Below are 16632 nucleotides of genomic sequence, written 5' to 3'. Positions count from 1 at the left end.
AAAAGGCAGCGTGGGAGGATGCTTTTTTTTTAATACATTCTTTCTGGAAAAAAGATGAGGAAAATAATTATTGCCTCACCCTCCCTGCAGGAAAAAAAAAATAAAAAGCTTTGTACTGTTGTATTTCAAAAAGTTGCATTAAGAAACTATGAAAATATTCAACGAGGAAATTGTTGTTTTTAATATTATGCATTCATGCTCACATTCATATATGTTGTGTGGTTATATATTGTAACAGGAAATTACAGAGTGACRGTTGTTCATGTCCTATTTTCTGTTGATCAGGAAGAAATCTTTCATGACATTGAACAGAATTGATCTGCCCTCCTYGCACACTGAGGGGGCAAAAATGTCCCCTCAGCTCCTGGGTGTGAGTTGGAAGATCAGGCCCCACCACTCCTGCCACCAGGAGGACTTCCTGCAGAAAACCCAGTTGCCAGGTAGGTGCATTTCTCCAGCAAAGCCCATGCCCTGTACGTGTCTGTGTGTGCAAACAAGTATCTTACTGGCAGAAATGGTTTTTTTACTGGGTTGGGATGATATTCGTGCTGTTAAACCGGTTATTGCGGTGTGATTCCATCCATCCGTCCTTAACAAACGTGAGCTGAGACATGTTCAGTGAGCAGGAGGGCAGCCTGACTCTGCCAGGATGGGAGCACTTCTTCTACACTGATTACTGCTACTTTTACCATTTGCGTGGAAGCAAAAGTGAATTCAAAAGAAAATAATATTGCTTGATTTCTGGCCACTCGATGCTTCATGAGAGAGGATGCTAATGCAAACTCTTGTTATGCCTAACACCACAACATCCTCAAGTCATTACAGTGAGAAAAAACACGTCATTTCTTGATAAATATTTTTCTTTTTATATGTTTCAGCGTTCCAAGTTTCAGACAGATGATCCATTTTTAACAACCCGCAGGGTMTGTGTGTGGTAGCATGGAAAGGCAGGATGCCCGACTATCACAATGCTTCTTCAGCTAAGCATTTTGTCATGTCTAGCCTGCTCCAGCATCTSAGTTCTTGCAATCAAAGGATGAAGGTGAACTGTCAATCTTAGATAACTGGCTTGGCTATATGTAGCATATGAGCAGTGGCCATTTTATTCTGCCGTGTTTGTAGCTCAAAAGYCCMCTTGTAGACCTTCACCTACTCCCTACCTGGATAGTTGGAGCAGGAGGAACCCTTGCTACTTCTCTTTTGGATATTGTTTACYTTTCTTTAATTTCTGGCACAGGATCCTTATGAAGACCATGTGCATGCTGTCAGCTGCTGGCCCTGGGGAACTGCTATCTGTACACAGATCAGGTGGGGATTTGGGAAAGGACATCTGTGGAGACAGGGGGTGAGCTCCAAGGGCTCCCAGAGGGGTGTGAGTGGGGGGACCGAGAGCAAGTGGCTTGTCCAGAGCTTCCTGGGGTGGGTTGCRTGCTGGTGGCTGCTGGCAGGGCAATAAGAGGCCCTTACCTTCTGGTCCTCCAAGGGCACTGCAAGAGGGCTGTGCAGGGAGGGCAAGCAGAAGAGGACATACAGACAGGCCACGCATGGAGGGCCGAAAGAAAAAAAAAGCTATCCGTTAACCAAGAGTGCTGTCATCCTTAAATGGTGTTTCTTCATCACAACCAGATGCGCATGATAATTATATTCATCTCCACTGATGGTTTCTTGTAGTTCAGGGAAAAAGTGACAATTCCAAAGATAAAGGGAGAAAGACGAGAGAAAGTGATGCCAGTTCTGAAGTTTTAGCCTGCAAATCTGTGTAGCTGGCCACGACTAGCAGCAGCAACAGTTACACTGAGAATACATTACACTTTTTTGTTGACTTTTCAGCTTTTTAATTACCAGCAAGTTGGTAATGGCATGCAGAATCAGATTCTGCTTCCTTTCACACTCCAGACACTCATGTCTTGACCACAGGGCCATAAAATTATCAAAGGGAAATATTATTGGCTGTAACCACCTTGGTAATATTTTTACAACTCCTGATTGACCACAAATCTATATTTAATAAGAAAAACAAAGCAAACACACACCCCATTCACTTCAGCTGGTGCTGTACATTGGATGGGGGAAATGCATTCATTCTATAGGGAGGCAGAAATTGCAGACCATGCCTAGGAAAATATGCTTATTATATCCTTGACTGGAAAAAAATTATAAATTTCCTTTTTAGGTATTTTCATAAGTTGTTCTAGCCTTTATCAGCTCAAATAGCCTCCTGCTAAATTATTTCAAATATTCTAGTGTACAGATTCATTGTAGTGGCATATATGAGAGATATTTTAACATTTTGAGTATGTTAACATAATTTAGAAATGAAGTCTTTACTGGGTAAAAAGATGGCCCTTTTATGGATTTGGATGCCTGAGGAAACATAACAGTGTGAAACAATCTTGTCTTCTMCATTCAGGCTTTGAGGCAGTGGGTTTCCTCTCCTAAAGCCACTAGAGAGCTTTTAAGGAACTGAGAAAGCTGTGAACAATGGGGAAGATTCTTGCAACTATTGAGAGGATGTTTTGAAACAGAGCAGAGGCTTATRATATCCATCAGGACTTCCAAAAATATATAGCTGCTGTAGAGTTAGCCTAGACCTGGACAGCCACATGCCTTCAAGCATCCATGCTGCTGAATTGTGCTTGGCTTATGCTCTTGCTGCTGCAGGCACTTGGGATTAGCAAGGATATATTCTGGGTCTCTCAAGATCTGGCAAGAAGAGGAGTTTCTCCAGGGATATTTCACTGTAGGCTGTAGGAAAACCTGCTTGTCCTCTGTTGGCCCTAATGCAGAAGAGCTCTTAGTTGCCAACTTGTCCGCTCTGTAGTACATTCTGCCATGCCTGCTCCTTGCTCCTGCCCCATCCGAGGCAGGGGTCCATCACAGTAGGATGAACTCGTCCTGTTGCTGGCTGCATGGTAGCTGGGGGCACAGAGATGGTGTCTGGAGGTGCAGGGGAGCATTTCTACTGTGGCTTGGGCTCTCAAGAGACAGTGGCAGCTTGCCATAGAGAGGCCACTGTATGTGTTGGAGAGTCACATGGAAAGAACTGGCCCTGGCTGGAGCTCCTGCTGTGTGCCCTAGCTGAGATCCTGGATGTGAACTGGTGTCTCTGAAGCAGGGCTAATAAAAGGAAGTGGTGTGTGATACTTTCCTGATGCRGTTATGCTGGCTGGAAATGGATCCAGGCATTGCATAGGAGTGGACACCTTGGAGAAGCTGTGACAGAGCTTCCTGTGTCAGCCCACAAGGATAAGGGAGGCTGTGCCAGCCCAGGGCTGAGTTCTGGACTGCTGTCCCAAAACAAGTTAATTCAGATCAAATCTCTGGCTAAGAAGTTCAGTGTTGACAGATTAACAGGTAGTACACTACAATTATTGCTGTTGCCAATGCACCTGAAATTATAGTGAGTTTAGAGGCCGTGAGTAATGACTGGCAGGAGGTGGCAATTGGCTCCCATGCGTCCACGATTCGCTTCCCGTAAGGCAAGTACATATTTGTCCACTGAAAGGGATACACTCAGTCATTGCACAGCACTTGGTCAGTCACAGAGGCAGGTTACTGGTTAGCAGTRCGGGATGCACTGTCAAAGTGCGTGCTGACAGGGTGATATCCCTGTGGACAGACGATAGCCTCACTCCTGCTGTCCTGCACGTTCATTAGCAGACTGCCTCAGCTGACTGGGGTTATAAGTAACCCAAACTGTATTCCAGCAGGCTGGTTCATGAAACCCTAACCTGCAGTCAGTAACCTACACCTGATTTAATGACACAACAAAACTTTGCAGCATAGAGAAAGAGGCCAGCACTAGATGCAACCTTAGATGGCAGGACATTYGTATCGTTCTGGAATACCACGTTTTGCAGAGAGAGCAAGCTTTCTCTGGGAGTGGGTTCAAGGCTCTGCCAGTATCTACTTCTGTGTCATGAACRCTCTCCTGTTCCTACTGATCTGCATCCACGTGAGCAATGGCATTACGGATACCTTGTACATTCACGTCCTTGCAGGGTAAGTTCATAGGCTGCCTGAATGCTCACCATCCTGCTGTCCCCAGAGGAGGTGTTAGCAAGGAGAGCATATATAGGWATCCCTTATGGCGCTGTAACCGCTAAAGCCGCAGATACTGGAATTTGCTATACACTGGTTATCGGCTCCTCAAAAGCTTCCCTTAGCAGCTGTCAGGTCTACCTCCTCCGCCGCCTTTCTCATTTGAGGAATTCAGTCAATTTGTTCTTTTGTCTGCTTTTCCCTTCGCTGCCTCTCCACGTCCTGCTCCTCCTTTCCTTCAATTGGTTGTTGTGCTGGTCTGATGAATCTGTCTTGCAGCAGGTCACCTCCACAGCTTGTGGGATACTAGTTCTACCATAGCTTGTGTGAGTGTCCCTGCCTGTTTCAGTTAGGAGACTCAGCTAAAGGAGTGGAAAATCATATTACTATTTTTTGCCTGCATGAAGGAAAAAAAGGAGTCTCTTCCACTTTTCATTCTGTATCATAGCAAAGCCAAAAGTTGTTACTTTTATCTAAAGCTATGCACATAACTGACTTTTCACTTGGCTGGCTGCATTGAAGTATTGGAGGAAAGCAGTCTTTCTGCTTGATACGAAACAACATTTTTTGGTTTCCTAGGCAAATGGTGAAAAAAATCTGAAAAATTTAATTTGAGGCCAAGTAAAACATTTCAATTGACTTAAAATAAACATTTTCTTCACTATAAAATGAGAATTTCCAGTGTTTTCTTTTTGTGAAGGAAACCAAAAATTTCATTTTTTATATAGAGCCAAAATTTTTCAGTAAAATAGCTCCATGATTCATTTTTATTCTGTGGGRTATATGCATAGATTAGACTCTACCCTGTCCAGGGCTTCTGAGCCTTTAGCCTGACAAGAACTGAGGGACTGAGTCCTACTATGGACTCTGACACTAAAGGGTGTATCCTGCCTCTTGAGGAAGGAACCAAACAGGCAAAATCCATGTCAGCCTTCCCCCACCCCTACCCACCCTCCCCAGCGTCCAGTTAAGTGTCTTTTCAAAATTTAACTCTGCAAATAAAATTATCCTGAGCAGTGTAAGGGGAGTGTATGAAAGAAAATTAAAGGCACATGTTTATGAACAGCTCCCCATCCCTCCTCAATTTAAGTGCTGAAAATATTTTTGTCTTCTGTTTCATGACTTGTACAGTGGTAAAAACACTGAAGCGCATTTATTCACACATCATCAACTTTCAGGAAGAAAATAAAAAATAACAGTGCCGGCAACTTTGATAACATATATAAGTGACAAATGCTGTGATACAATTAAAAAAAAGTGCTGTAAAGTGTGGCTTGCTGGACCTTAAAATTAAGCACTAAGACATGCCCAGCACTTTCTATTGCTGGATGTCAGAATACCTGAGGAGCTGAAGCCTCTGAATATGCCCTTTCAAGAGCAAGTGGTGTGCTCCTGATGAGAATTTTGCTCTGTCCTGCATTTAAGATCATCTGCACTGAGTTCCGGTTAAAAASAAAACAAAACAAAAACAATCAAAAAAGACATTTTGTCTTTTCTTAAAGGCCAAAAGAGCTCAGCTACTGCAATTTTGGTAAGGTATTTTACTATGATATAATATGCCGCAAACATTAAATGTGAACACATAGATATATTTGAATATAAAAATCTCTTGTTCAGTGAGAGCTATAGATGATCTTATAATTATGGTTGTGTGTGGTTTTCCATTGTAATCTTCTTTCTTTTTAGCTGCTTGTGTAGCCCTCTAAGCAATTTTTCTTGGCCTGGCTTCTCTGGGATGTAACCACTGATGGGCCAAGGRTCTTTCCTCGCATTTAGACCTGTGCTGTGGTGTCCCCTGCCCTGCTCTCTTTGACATTGCCTGCACTGCGTCTATGCCAAGATCAATAAAATGGAAATGCCTTTTCTCCTCATCACAACAAAGGGGAGGTCGGTATTAAGCTTCAACAGTCTACAATGTTTGTGGCGACAGAAATTGATACGTTCCTCGTATTATTTCAAGRCTTGAAGCTGTTTGTGGCTGTGTCTTTATCAGAAATTCTTGTCTCTGCCTCTGTCAAAGGCTTTTAAATTACTTTACTTTATATATGTACCTTTTGAGCAGCTGGAACTCTCTGCTCCTATCCTTAAATTTATTGAAATGTGGCAACAGCATTCTGGCTGAGGGAGTATGTTGGAAGCATCTCCAGCCAGTCCTACTATGGACTAAATATATGATGAAGCAGCTCAAAAATAAAGCCCAAATTATTGTTTTGCTTATGATGGTAAAGGCTACTGTAACCAGTTCTCAAAGAAAGATGGGACCAAGCATCAACTGAAAAGAAAGCATGGTAAAGAACATAAACTGGATCATCTCTCTCTGAATCTTAGTCCTCTCTCCTGCCCCTCTTCCTCTGTCCACCAGCTCCTGTCCATCTATTCCAAAAGCACCAGTCACCCCTCTCGGGAACAGCAGTAGTACCAGGAGCCTCAGGTAACTGGTTCCTCAGCAGTAATGATGAGTAGCAACATGTGGAAGACAAAGTCCTTGTAAATTAGCTTGTGCGCAAGCCACCAGCTGAAACAGATTTGCACAAAGTGTTCGCCAAACAAGTCAGAATAATAAATGCATTTATAAAAAAAAAGAAATAATTTATTAATAGAAAAGAAGGCTAAATTAGTTGAATAAATAATTCACCACAAATTTCTCAGTTCTGTTTCATACTGAACATTTACGTTAACCTTCTAATTCTTCAACCTGCTAAAGCTTTGGGAAGATTAAAGCAAAAACCAAAAAGACAAGAAAATGCAGCTACAGATCTGATTGCCACTGTTGTACCTCACATACATTGAGTCACCGACTGTGTTTCAGTAAAAGCTACTTTTTCAGGTTTCCATTATATGATCAAGTTTCTGTGGCTATTATTGAAATAATAGTCTAAATCCCATCTGTATGAGAAGACTCACAGCTAGAGCCTATGTAATTGTGTGTTTTCATCATTCATACCCCTATTCAGGAAACTGTTTCAGCCCATGCTAAAGTGAGGAACATGCTTAAATATTTTTCTTCTCTGGTGACTATGAAGAACTATATCTGTTCAGGCAGATATTCTTAAGAAGGGACTTATCTTGTATTTAGAGATAACTGGATATTTTAAAAATTTGTGATTTTTTTTCAAATTAGAAACAAATTGAGAACGTAAGACCACTTTATCAGAGTCTTAAATAACAAAATTTTAACAGCTTTGGCATGTGGGAGCACCACGAACAGACTGCAGCTTCCTTAAAGTTCCCTCTCAAAGAAGGTTGCTTAGCTGATGGCTGATGAAAAACACAAACTGCAAAATGTTGTTGTGCTGATGCCATCCAGTGAAGCTCCACAGCAAATAGTAAAAATTGTAACAAATCTGGGTTGGTTCTGATGCCCTGCGCCTTTCCCCTCTTGGGTTGTATGCTTAACAGGCTTTCTGTTTTGCTAAGAGCGGTACATTGGATAAGCAATGGTATTTCTAATCATTCGAGTCAATATTGTTGTATCGCCATTGCAACATTGATTAAACAGATAAAATACAGCATTACAAAACCAATGAGAATACAGTACTTTGAAGTTACAGCTCACTACTGCCCCAGTCACTTCCACGGAAAGTAATAAAAAGTACAATCAATGAATTGGGATTTCATCAACAAGATTTAACCTCAGTCATCATCTGTAGTGGTGCCGAGGTTTTTAAGACCATGTCGTGACCTCTCGTTATGCCTCGGATATAGAGGCCTTGGCTGAACCAACGTTTACTGGTCAGGGATTTGTACTATCATCAAAGATCATTTTGCTCTTACCATGATTGAATTCCCGGTGTGTATGTATCTTCTCTTTGCCTCTGCCATTCAGAACATCTCCATTTCGTGTTAATTTATAAACAATGCAGTGAAATCAAATGAGACTCCCGTAGGGCTTTCTTTTTATTGTAAACATGTTAATGCTCAGTGAAAACACTTGAGGTATTTCAGCTACTAAACCCAGCAGGAAAAATAATAGTTTTGGGGAGGTGGTGGCAAGTTAAATGTAGCATTTGTTGAAAGTAATAGCTAAAATAGTTGTTTTTTAAGCATATGACATACTATTTTTCCCCAAGAAGGATTTTCTGGCCATATCAAGATGGAAATCTCAGGTAAGCCTCTCTGCACGGTATATTCTAAATGTATGTGTTCTCCATTTTTGTGAGAATAAAGAAAAAAAAACAGATAATGAAAACCATGTAGTTGAGACCAAGCTTCAGCTTTTGAACATGTGAAAGATTATGCTGAGCATCTCTTTCAGGAGCTCCAAACAAACAAAGTTCTGCTCAGTCCCATCACCAGATGAATCAATGACTTCACTTCTTTTTTTTTTTTTTTCCAAAAAGGAGGGAAAAAAAAGCTTTTTTAATATGTTCTCCTAGTTGAACTGAGTGACTGCTTCTTCCTTAAAAAAGACTAAAAAATAGGAATTAATTAGATTGAATACATAAATTCCAATAGAAATCATTTCTGTTTCTAGACATGGGACATTGCTCTTTATTATTTTTATGATGTTGCAGAACTACTGAGGTTATAACATACATTAAAAGTAGGCGCCAAGCTTTCTTAAATTAAAGGGTTGGCTACGGCCATGCTTTGCCTGTAATGAATCAGTCTCAATCTCTGTGTATCCAGTGCATGTACACCTGAGAGGTTACAGTGGATGTCTCTCTTCTCACTTCATGAAGCAGAAGCACATTTTTTTGTGAAGTAGAGCAAYGTGGCAGCAACACAATTGTTCTGCTGGGTGAATCCTTAAACAAAGTGAGACAGAGAGAACTGATAGACTATATTTAAAGTCTATAAAAAGTTAACAGCCTCTTCTCAATAATTATGTATCTATAAAAAAATAAAGATGATACAGGGCCAAAACTTAATGGCATTTATGTTAATGTGATGCTGAACACTCACAGGCTGCAGATATCTGCAAAAGTGGGTCACATATAGCTTAGAAGCTTTACGTTGTATATTCCATTCAGCATGTGTCTGTTCAAATAAGTTTTTTGTGCGTAAAGTGAGCAAGTCACCTCTAGCATTGCACTGCTTCTGTCCACGCTGTCTGTGTTTCTTTGAAATCATGCTGTCCCTGCTGAATGTGGAGGATTGAAAATCTCCCATTTATTGCTGGCTAATGCTCTTTTGTTTAACGGTCAAGTGGGGCGAATCTCCTGGTTCCACTTGCTTGTRTATTTGTCTTTGTTCGTGTGAAGTCCCATGGCCTACCAGGGGTGGGAGTAAGTGAAAGTGAGGACCTAATTCTAGCTAATACCAGTTCATAGTGGCTTTTACCAGTTTTATAGCACTCTGGTTTCACAGGGCTGCGTTGCTTTGCAGTTACTGTGAGTGAGATCCTCCATGTCCATGTGATTAAGAGAGCCCCAGAAGTAATCTTTGCAGAGAACAGAGTGAAAGAGCAGTGTAGGATGAGGGGAAAATACGACAACATTTGGGAATCCAGAGAAATATGTTTTCTTATTTTTTTTTCTAACTGGAAACTCTGGTCCCCATTTTGTTGCTACTTTTATGAAAAAAAGTTATATCAGGCGTTAAAATGACAAATTGACTGATTCTGTGTTAAATACGGAGCACTATCTGCTTGTCAGACAGCTTCATAATTAGCAGTGGCCTGTGTGGTATCAAGGCAAGAGATCATCAGATCGAGTTCATGTTTATTCCATGGCCAGTATCTTCCCTATTGCTAATAAAAGAGTCTCCCAGGGATGGGCATGTCTGAGCCTGGCAGCTATGTAACATCACCCTTTGAGCGTCAGTTCCATCTCAACCCTCATTCTGATTTGTTTTTTGATCACATCACATATTTATAAATTTATCTTGTTATCAAATATGTTTCCAATGGTGCTTTTTGAGACACAACAAAATAACATACTTTCTAGTAATTTTGGTGGCTTAAGTATAAGTGTGTGTTTGTGGGGAGTGTATTTATACTTCTCTGAAAGTACTTCTCTGGTCAGCTTTATTGTTTTATACGGTTAGGGCGTATATATTCATAAGGGCATAAATGGCCATCAAGTTACTAGTGGTTCACAGTTTGCCTTCTGTTTAGGCTGCTTCTCCTCAAAGCTGAAAACATTTTGGTGACGAAAAGTAAAATGTCTCTGAAAGAGACATGATTTAATGAGAAAAAGAATTACAAATAATGAAAAGATGGAAATGTGTTTCCTTAAGTGATTCCATGCTTTCATTTGCTAAAATGCTCCCTGTAGAAAATTGCTCATCTTACCTTTTCCCTGTCTAGCCGTAATATTGCTCTTATGACTATTTCTGTGTAAAATGCAGGAGTTGATGGTTCAATATAAGCCATAAGATCACAGGACTTTTGATACTAGAGTACTGGATCAGTTGTCATGTCATGACATACATATTCATAACCTAGCAGGCCTTGTAGTCAATTTATGCATAAGGGACTGATAAGAGAAAAAATTGATTTATGATGATCTGAAAAACATGGTCTCCAAAGATGTATTCTGCAGCTTTGAGACCTACAGTTTAGGCTCTATTAATTTTACAGTGCTGTCTGGAATTATCCATCTGTTTAAAGGTTAACTGTCTCTACACTTTTGAAATGGGTAGTTCTGTTTTGGTTCTTGCTTTGTTCGTGCCACTGATTTATAAATTATTAAATCTATCACCACACAAAAAGACTGCAATTGGTTGCCAGATTACAACATCTACTTATTTCAAACTTTCCTTAGCAACTTTTGATATGATCTTAACTACTCTCTGGTAAGGGTTGGGCGGAGGGGCACTGTTGAACCCAACGGCCTATGTTGTGCAGTGCAATGAACTTTGTTTAAGAAAGCACCATTATTCTAACACAAATGTACCCATGTGCCCAGAGAAGCACATTACAAAAAAAATCATCAACACAACCCTGTGCCAGAAAACTTGAACATGTAGTCACATAGCCACAATGAGAGATGGTGGGACCTGTTGGTCAAGAAACAGCTTCAGAGAAGACCTGTAGAATTTGACCTTTTTGTTCTCTGAGTAAAGCAGTGAAGCTGTAATGTTTTTTTCTTTTAATAGTATTGGTTGAGTGGGTAGGACATGGCTCTTGCTCCTTTCCTGTCAGGACATCTAAGCTGGTTGTGCTTGTTTTGAAACCTTGCTGCTGGAAGTGAGCCAGGAAGAACTGGGGGTGGAACTGTATCATGTATGGAGAGGGTTCTGAGTCCCAAAGCCTCCCAGGAGGCATCTACCATCACTTGCTCAAGAGACTGACTAGCATCTGAAAGGAATAGCAGTGTAGAAAATGACTTTATACTTTGAGCTCTATGGTTCCACTCATAGAGCCTGTTGCTACTCAGTGTGAGTACATATTTGGCTTTATGGCACCTGTTGACAATACTTAATCTATAGATGACAAGCACAAAGTTCTTGATCATCTCTTCTCTTCTATAAAGGAACTCCTGCCAGTGCTCTCCAGCAGCTGGGCAGTTGTTTTAATTTTTAGCGTGTGATCATTTGAAAGTCAGTTTGAGCATATGCAGCTAGCAGGGACTAAGGTCTGAATTTTCTCAGAATTCTCTGTTGTGTGTGCATGCACATCTGTGTGTTTCTGTGTTGGAGCTTCTTCTTATCAGTACTGTCGGAGCATGTTGAACTATTGCGATAGATACCAATCACATTCTGGGATAAGTCTGACAGTGACAGTTTTCCTGAAGTTATAATATCTCTAGTTTGTGTCTATGTAAATTGATTGTCCTTAATCTTGCAGATGCATCAGAGATGATCTTTTTCAGCCAAGCTTTGAATACATCTCCCTATTAATTTTCTAAGTTGCTTTTGGACTCAATTAACTTTGGCCACAGCATACAAGCTCTAACAGAAACTTCCTTTCTCAAAGCACAGGAGACTTATCCTTACATTCCCTGCTGCTTTTGGACAGATACAAACCCAGGAGAGCCATTTCGCTTGTCTCTTTTGCTGCATCAGCAAAAGCAAAATATCGCCTGTGCAGTATCTCTTGTATATAGAATAAGTAGTCCAGCTTTAGCACAGTTCTATGAGAAAACTATTTAACAGAAAAAATGTTCCTTGCAGTATTATTCCATTCCACAGCTTGAGAAACTCAGCAAGAGTATTCATCATTGGATGATAGTCAGCCATGGGTGAAGAAGTTTGCTACATAGACTGATAAATGTTGAGCAACTACTGCTTCCAGAAAATCACATTCAGAGTTTCATATTTTTAATATTCTGATAGTTGGAATTTGCATATATAAAACTGGAGAAATCCCCAAGAGAATGCTGAATAAATACCTTATGATCTGGTCCATTAACTTCAACTGGAGGGGTCAGCTCTAGAACTATTAGAAAATAGTGTTTTCCCCATATATAGTTGTTTTTCTTTCATTTAAAACTGAAAATGGACAGATTTATTCCAAAGATGTTCAACTGTTAGTCTAAATGATTTTAGTTTGTGTTGGAAATTGAAGTTCTCAGGTTTGAAGTTTTGCATTTACAATGTAAAGTTGAAAATTTCTACATAAAAAGACACTTTGTGTGAAATAAATTATTTAAATGAACTCCTAATTTTCCAGTGAAAGCCCAATTATGTTGGAAAATTTTTAACCATTTTCTCTAGAGTAGAATCCTCAAGAGAAATGAAATACAGCTGGTATATTCTCACAGAATCATAAAACCCCTCCAAAGTTAAGAAAAGGCCTTGAGAGTTCACCTAATCCATTTCTCATAGCATGCAATGCTAAAGACAGAGAAAAAGATAATGGTTTAAATGATTATAATGAATTTAAATGATTTTAATCAATATATTTTAAACAAGAGTTGATTTCCAAACTACTGGCAAATAATTTTTTTCAGTATCTTTTAATATACTGCTTTTACCTGAACCAGCCATGTAATTTATCCTGAATTATTATTTTTTTATACAGTCCTAAGTGATTCTGGTTAGGAATAGGGTCCTRTTTTACTGAGTAATGTATGAATACAAAATTTATCAAGAAGTCCCACCCTGCATGGCATGGTCTGAAGAAACCAATCTAGGAGAGTTTCCTTGAGATTATAATTCTTCCTAGAATTTCCCTTAAATACTCTTAAACACTGTTAAATATGCTTTGGCAATAAATAGTATATTCTTTTTGAAGGAGGGCAAAATTTGCAATTTCAGTTTTACCAAAGATTTAATAGTATGGGTTGACCTTGACAATGGGTAACACACATAAACATAAAATGTCAGTCTAAAAATTGCCAGTCTCYTTCTGACATGCTTATGGTGCTTGAGCAGACTTGATTTTGCTTTTTAAGCAACACACAAGTAAGTGAGAAACTGTGRTAGGAGATAATTATGATAAACAAACCTCATGGCTGTGATTGCAGGAGCTATTGTGATAAATACAGGTAAAAATTGTGAGGCTTAAAATAAGAGTACATTTATTCAATGGCTTTCTGTGGCCATGATGTAATTGAAAAGGGTACTGAGATCTCATTACTGCTGAAAAGGTCTCCTCACTATGTGGAAATGTGGACATAAAGCAACAGGGGAGAACTGAACATTAAAAACATTGACCTGCTTCCTTTAGCTCTTGATTAGTCTGGGGATGAAGAAGATCTGCATACCCATCTGGCAATCTCTTGTAAATATTGACTTCAAGGGAGCAATGCCATACTGCCAGTTTGCAGCGGTGTCTTCATTTGTTACAGCCAGATTGTGGCATTTCGGATAATGGCAGCCCTGTGCAGATGAAGCTTCATCATTCCTTCAAGAGCTCTGGGTACTTTAGGCATGATTCAGTTGCCTAAGTCTAAGCACCTAAGGCCATTTAAGGTACCCAGCAGGGTGTCCTGCTGGGCCCTCAGCTGCTGGTCTGGGATTGCTTGGGTCTCTCTCATAAGTCTCATGTCATATCTACCAGTCTACCATGTAGATGCCTAGAGCATCTCTAATTGCAGTAAGTACTCATSTTTCAGCACCTAAAAGGCACCCTTTGTGTCTTTGTGACCAAGGGCATGATCGCCACACAATGGCAGAGCCATAGGACAGTTAGCAACTGGATTAACTTTGGCACATAAGCATCCCAAGAAACTCTGTGAAGTGGCTGTAGTGCTCATCACAGCACTACCTTGCCTGAAGYACATCAAATACCTAGCAGAATCCCAGTCAAGCGGTGGAGCCCTGGCCACTGCAACGTGCTCTGTGCTCTCCTCTAATAACAACAGAAGCTGCAGGATTTTGTGGGATGATACCTGAGACTTCAAAGATGAACCTGTCCTTAACTGGTGCTACTAGAAGAGCAGAAATCTGAGAACAGAATCTAAAGGAAAATAGGTCACCAAGTTTTCTAACTGGAAAAACAGCAATGTGAGCAAGCACTTGTGGGAGCTTGCGGGAGGCAATGAGGAAGAGCTGGATGTATGTACACTGAAGTGAAAGGCCTGGGTTGCTGTTCCCCAGGATCCTTGCCAAGGTCTATCAGACTCTCAGACCAAAACACTATTGTGAAAAGTGCAGAGTTAAATTCTACATTGCCCCAAATGTAGAATTAAAGATTGTGAGATGTGGAAATTGGAAAGGGAGCTGTAGAGATAGAGGGAGGCTTTCGGCTCTAATGTTGGGAAACACRAGAAACATGTTTCTCCTATGGTTGAACACCAAAAAAATACAGAAGAATGAGGTGGACAGACGGATTGTGGGGTGATTCCTACTGGGCTGCCACTGAATCAACGCTGTGGACAGACGATTGTAAAAGCACCTCTGACAAAGAGTATGGCATTAGCCTGTCAATTGGTCCCTATGACTTTTATTCTTTCCCCTTCTCTGATAATGCCTGCAAAGCATGACATGCTAATAACAACTTCTTTTGTCTGAAAAGCACTCGGAATTACGGTCGTGAGCACTAGCCAACAGCATCGATGACCATGAGTCATATTTCGTCTGGCTCGGATGCTTAACTTAGGCATTACTATTACTTCATTTCCTTGCCTACGGAGGGACCCGGGGAGTGGCAGCCCTGGATGGCAGGTCACCCGAAATGCTTRCTGCTTCCTTGAACTTAGACACGGCAGTTGTCATGACACCAAGCTAGGTGCTGTCAGTACGCCGTCTGAGTATGGCCCCTAGCACTTTTAATAGAAAGCGGCCTGCCGCTTCTTGTACCTCGGCTCTTGAGGYGCTCGCACAACAGTCTGAGTCCAGGTACGCAGAGGCAGTACCTTTGATGTTAGTTGAGGATAAACATGCACGGGCTTGATTGAAGCCTTGTTCTCCCATTCTTCCAGTTACTTTATATAAACCTCTTAATAGCTGATGTGAAAAGGCTGATGGTCAAAATAGGTTTGACTTTGGGCAAGAAGTCATTAACAGGAAACTGAGAAAACACAGAATTTTACCACTAATACAGTCAGTAGCTGACTTGTCATGATTGCATTTGCTAACGATAGTGCTAGGAGTAGTGACCTGCCTGAGGTTGTTTTTCCAATCTTTTCACCTTCTCCCTTCCTCTACTCCCTCTTTCTATTTCAAAAACATGTTTTCTTGCTGGATATTGGTGAAAAACCTCTCCAGCAATCCTCACAACTTGCTGGGCATGTTTTTTTGTTAAGTGCCAGGTGGTGAAATAAAAAAAGACAAGCGCACAGAGACTTTTTGTTACTGTGATTAATTTTCATGTTCTTACAACTCCTGAACCTGGCTGCATCCTGATGTGGAAGATTCAGCATTTAAATAGCATTCGTGGGTTACTATTGATCAGGGGGGCCAAGGGGAAGTGCATTTATTCCTCCTGGATTACTCCTTCTCCTGCTTTGTATTTATTTGTTTCCGCTTGTAGTGGGTTTTCTTATTTAGTGTTTAAAACTAGTTTAATTAATCTCTTCTGTTGTTGCTGTTTTGAAAAAGTGACAGACACTCATGAGATGGATAATGGATTGATAAAGAACACTTGAGGGGACCCTGGAGTGCTCATCATTTGCTAGGTAGGGTATGTTAAACATAATACTGGTAAGATCAAGCCCTCCAGGACAAAAAATGAAAGAGGCATTTAATTGGAACACTTAGCAATCACAAAACCAAGACAGAGGTTAAATTGTTTTGAGCAAGAGAAATTAATACATTAAAGGTTACACTTCCAACTGTGAGGCTGCAGAGCCAGGCTCTTATGCAGTGTCAGAATTACATAAGGCAGAAGAAATGGCTCTGAAATGATTGTGGAATCATTAACAAAAGCCAAGGCAGAGTAAGACATTTCCCAGCAGGAGGGTGTGAAGAAGAATAAAGACATGGAGAGAGCTCATTAAGAATGAATTGCAGACCATAAACATTTGAAACCACTAAGTGTGGAGTTCTATCTGTTATCTAATGACTCAGAAATTATAAAACTAGCAATGACTTTCAGAAAAGGAGTTGACTTTGCAGGAGGTTGTTTGCCATTATGAAAAAAAGGTAATTTTTTTTTCTCATTGGGGGGAAAAAAATAAAAATCCTTCATCTTTGTAAATCAGCACAATTTAAGCAACTTCAGCTATACCCCTGAGAGATTTCCTTCTGTATAATTACACATTGTCTCAGATTTAGTAACAAGGATGTTGAAATGGAGGAACTGCATAGAGGATGAAGGAA

Source organism: Rhea americana, unplaced genomic scaffold (assembly GCF_003343005.1).
Source record: "Rhea americana isolate MKP2758 unplaced genomic scaffold, rheAme1 scaffold_87, whole genome shotgun sequence".
In the NCBI taxonomy this organism is placed as follows: Eukaryota; Metazoa; Chordata; class Aves; order Rheiformes; family Rheidae; genus Rhea; species Rhea americana.
Note: the sequence above shows the minus strand (reverse complement) of the source record.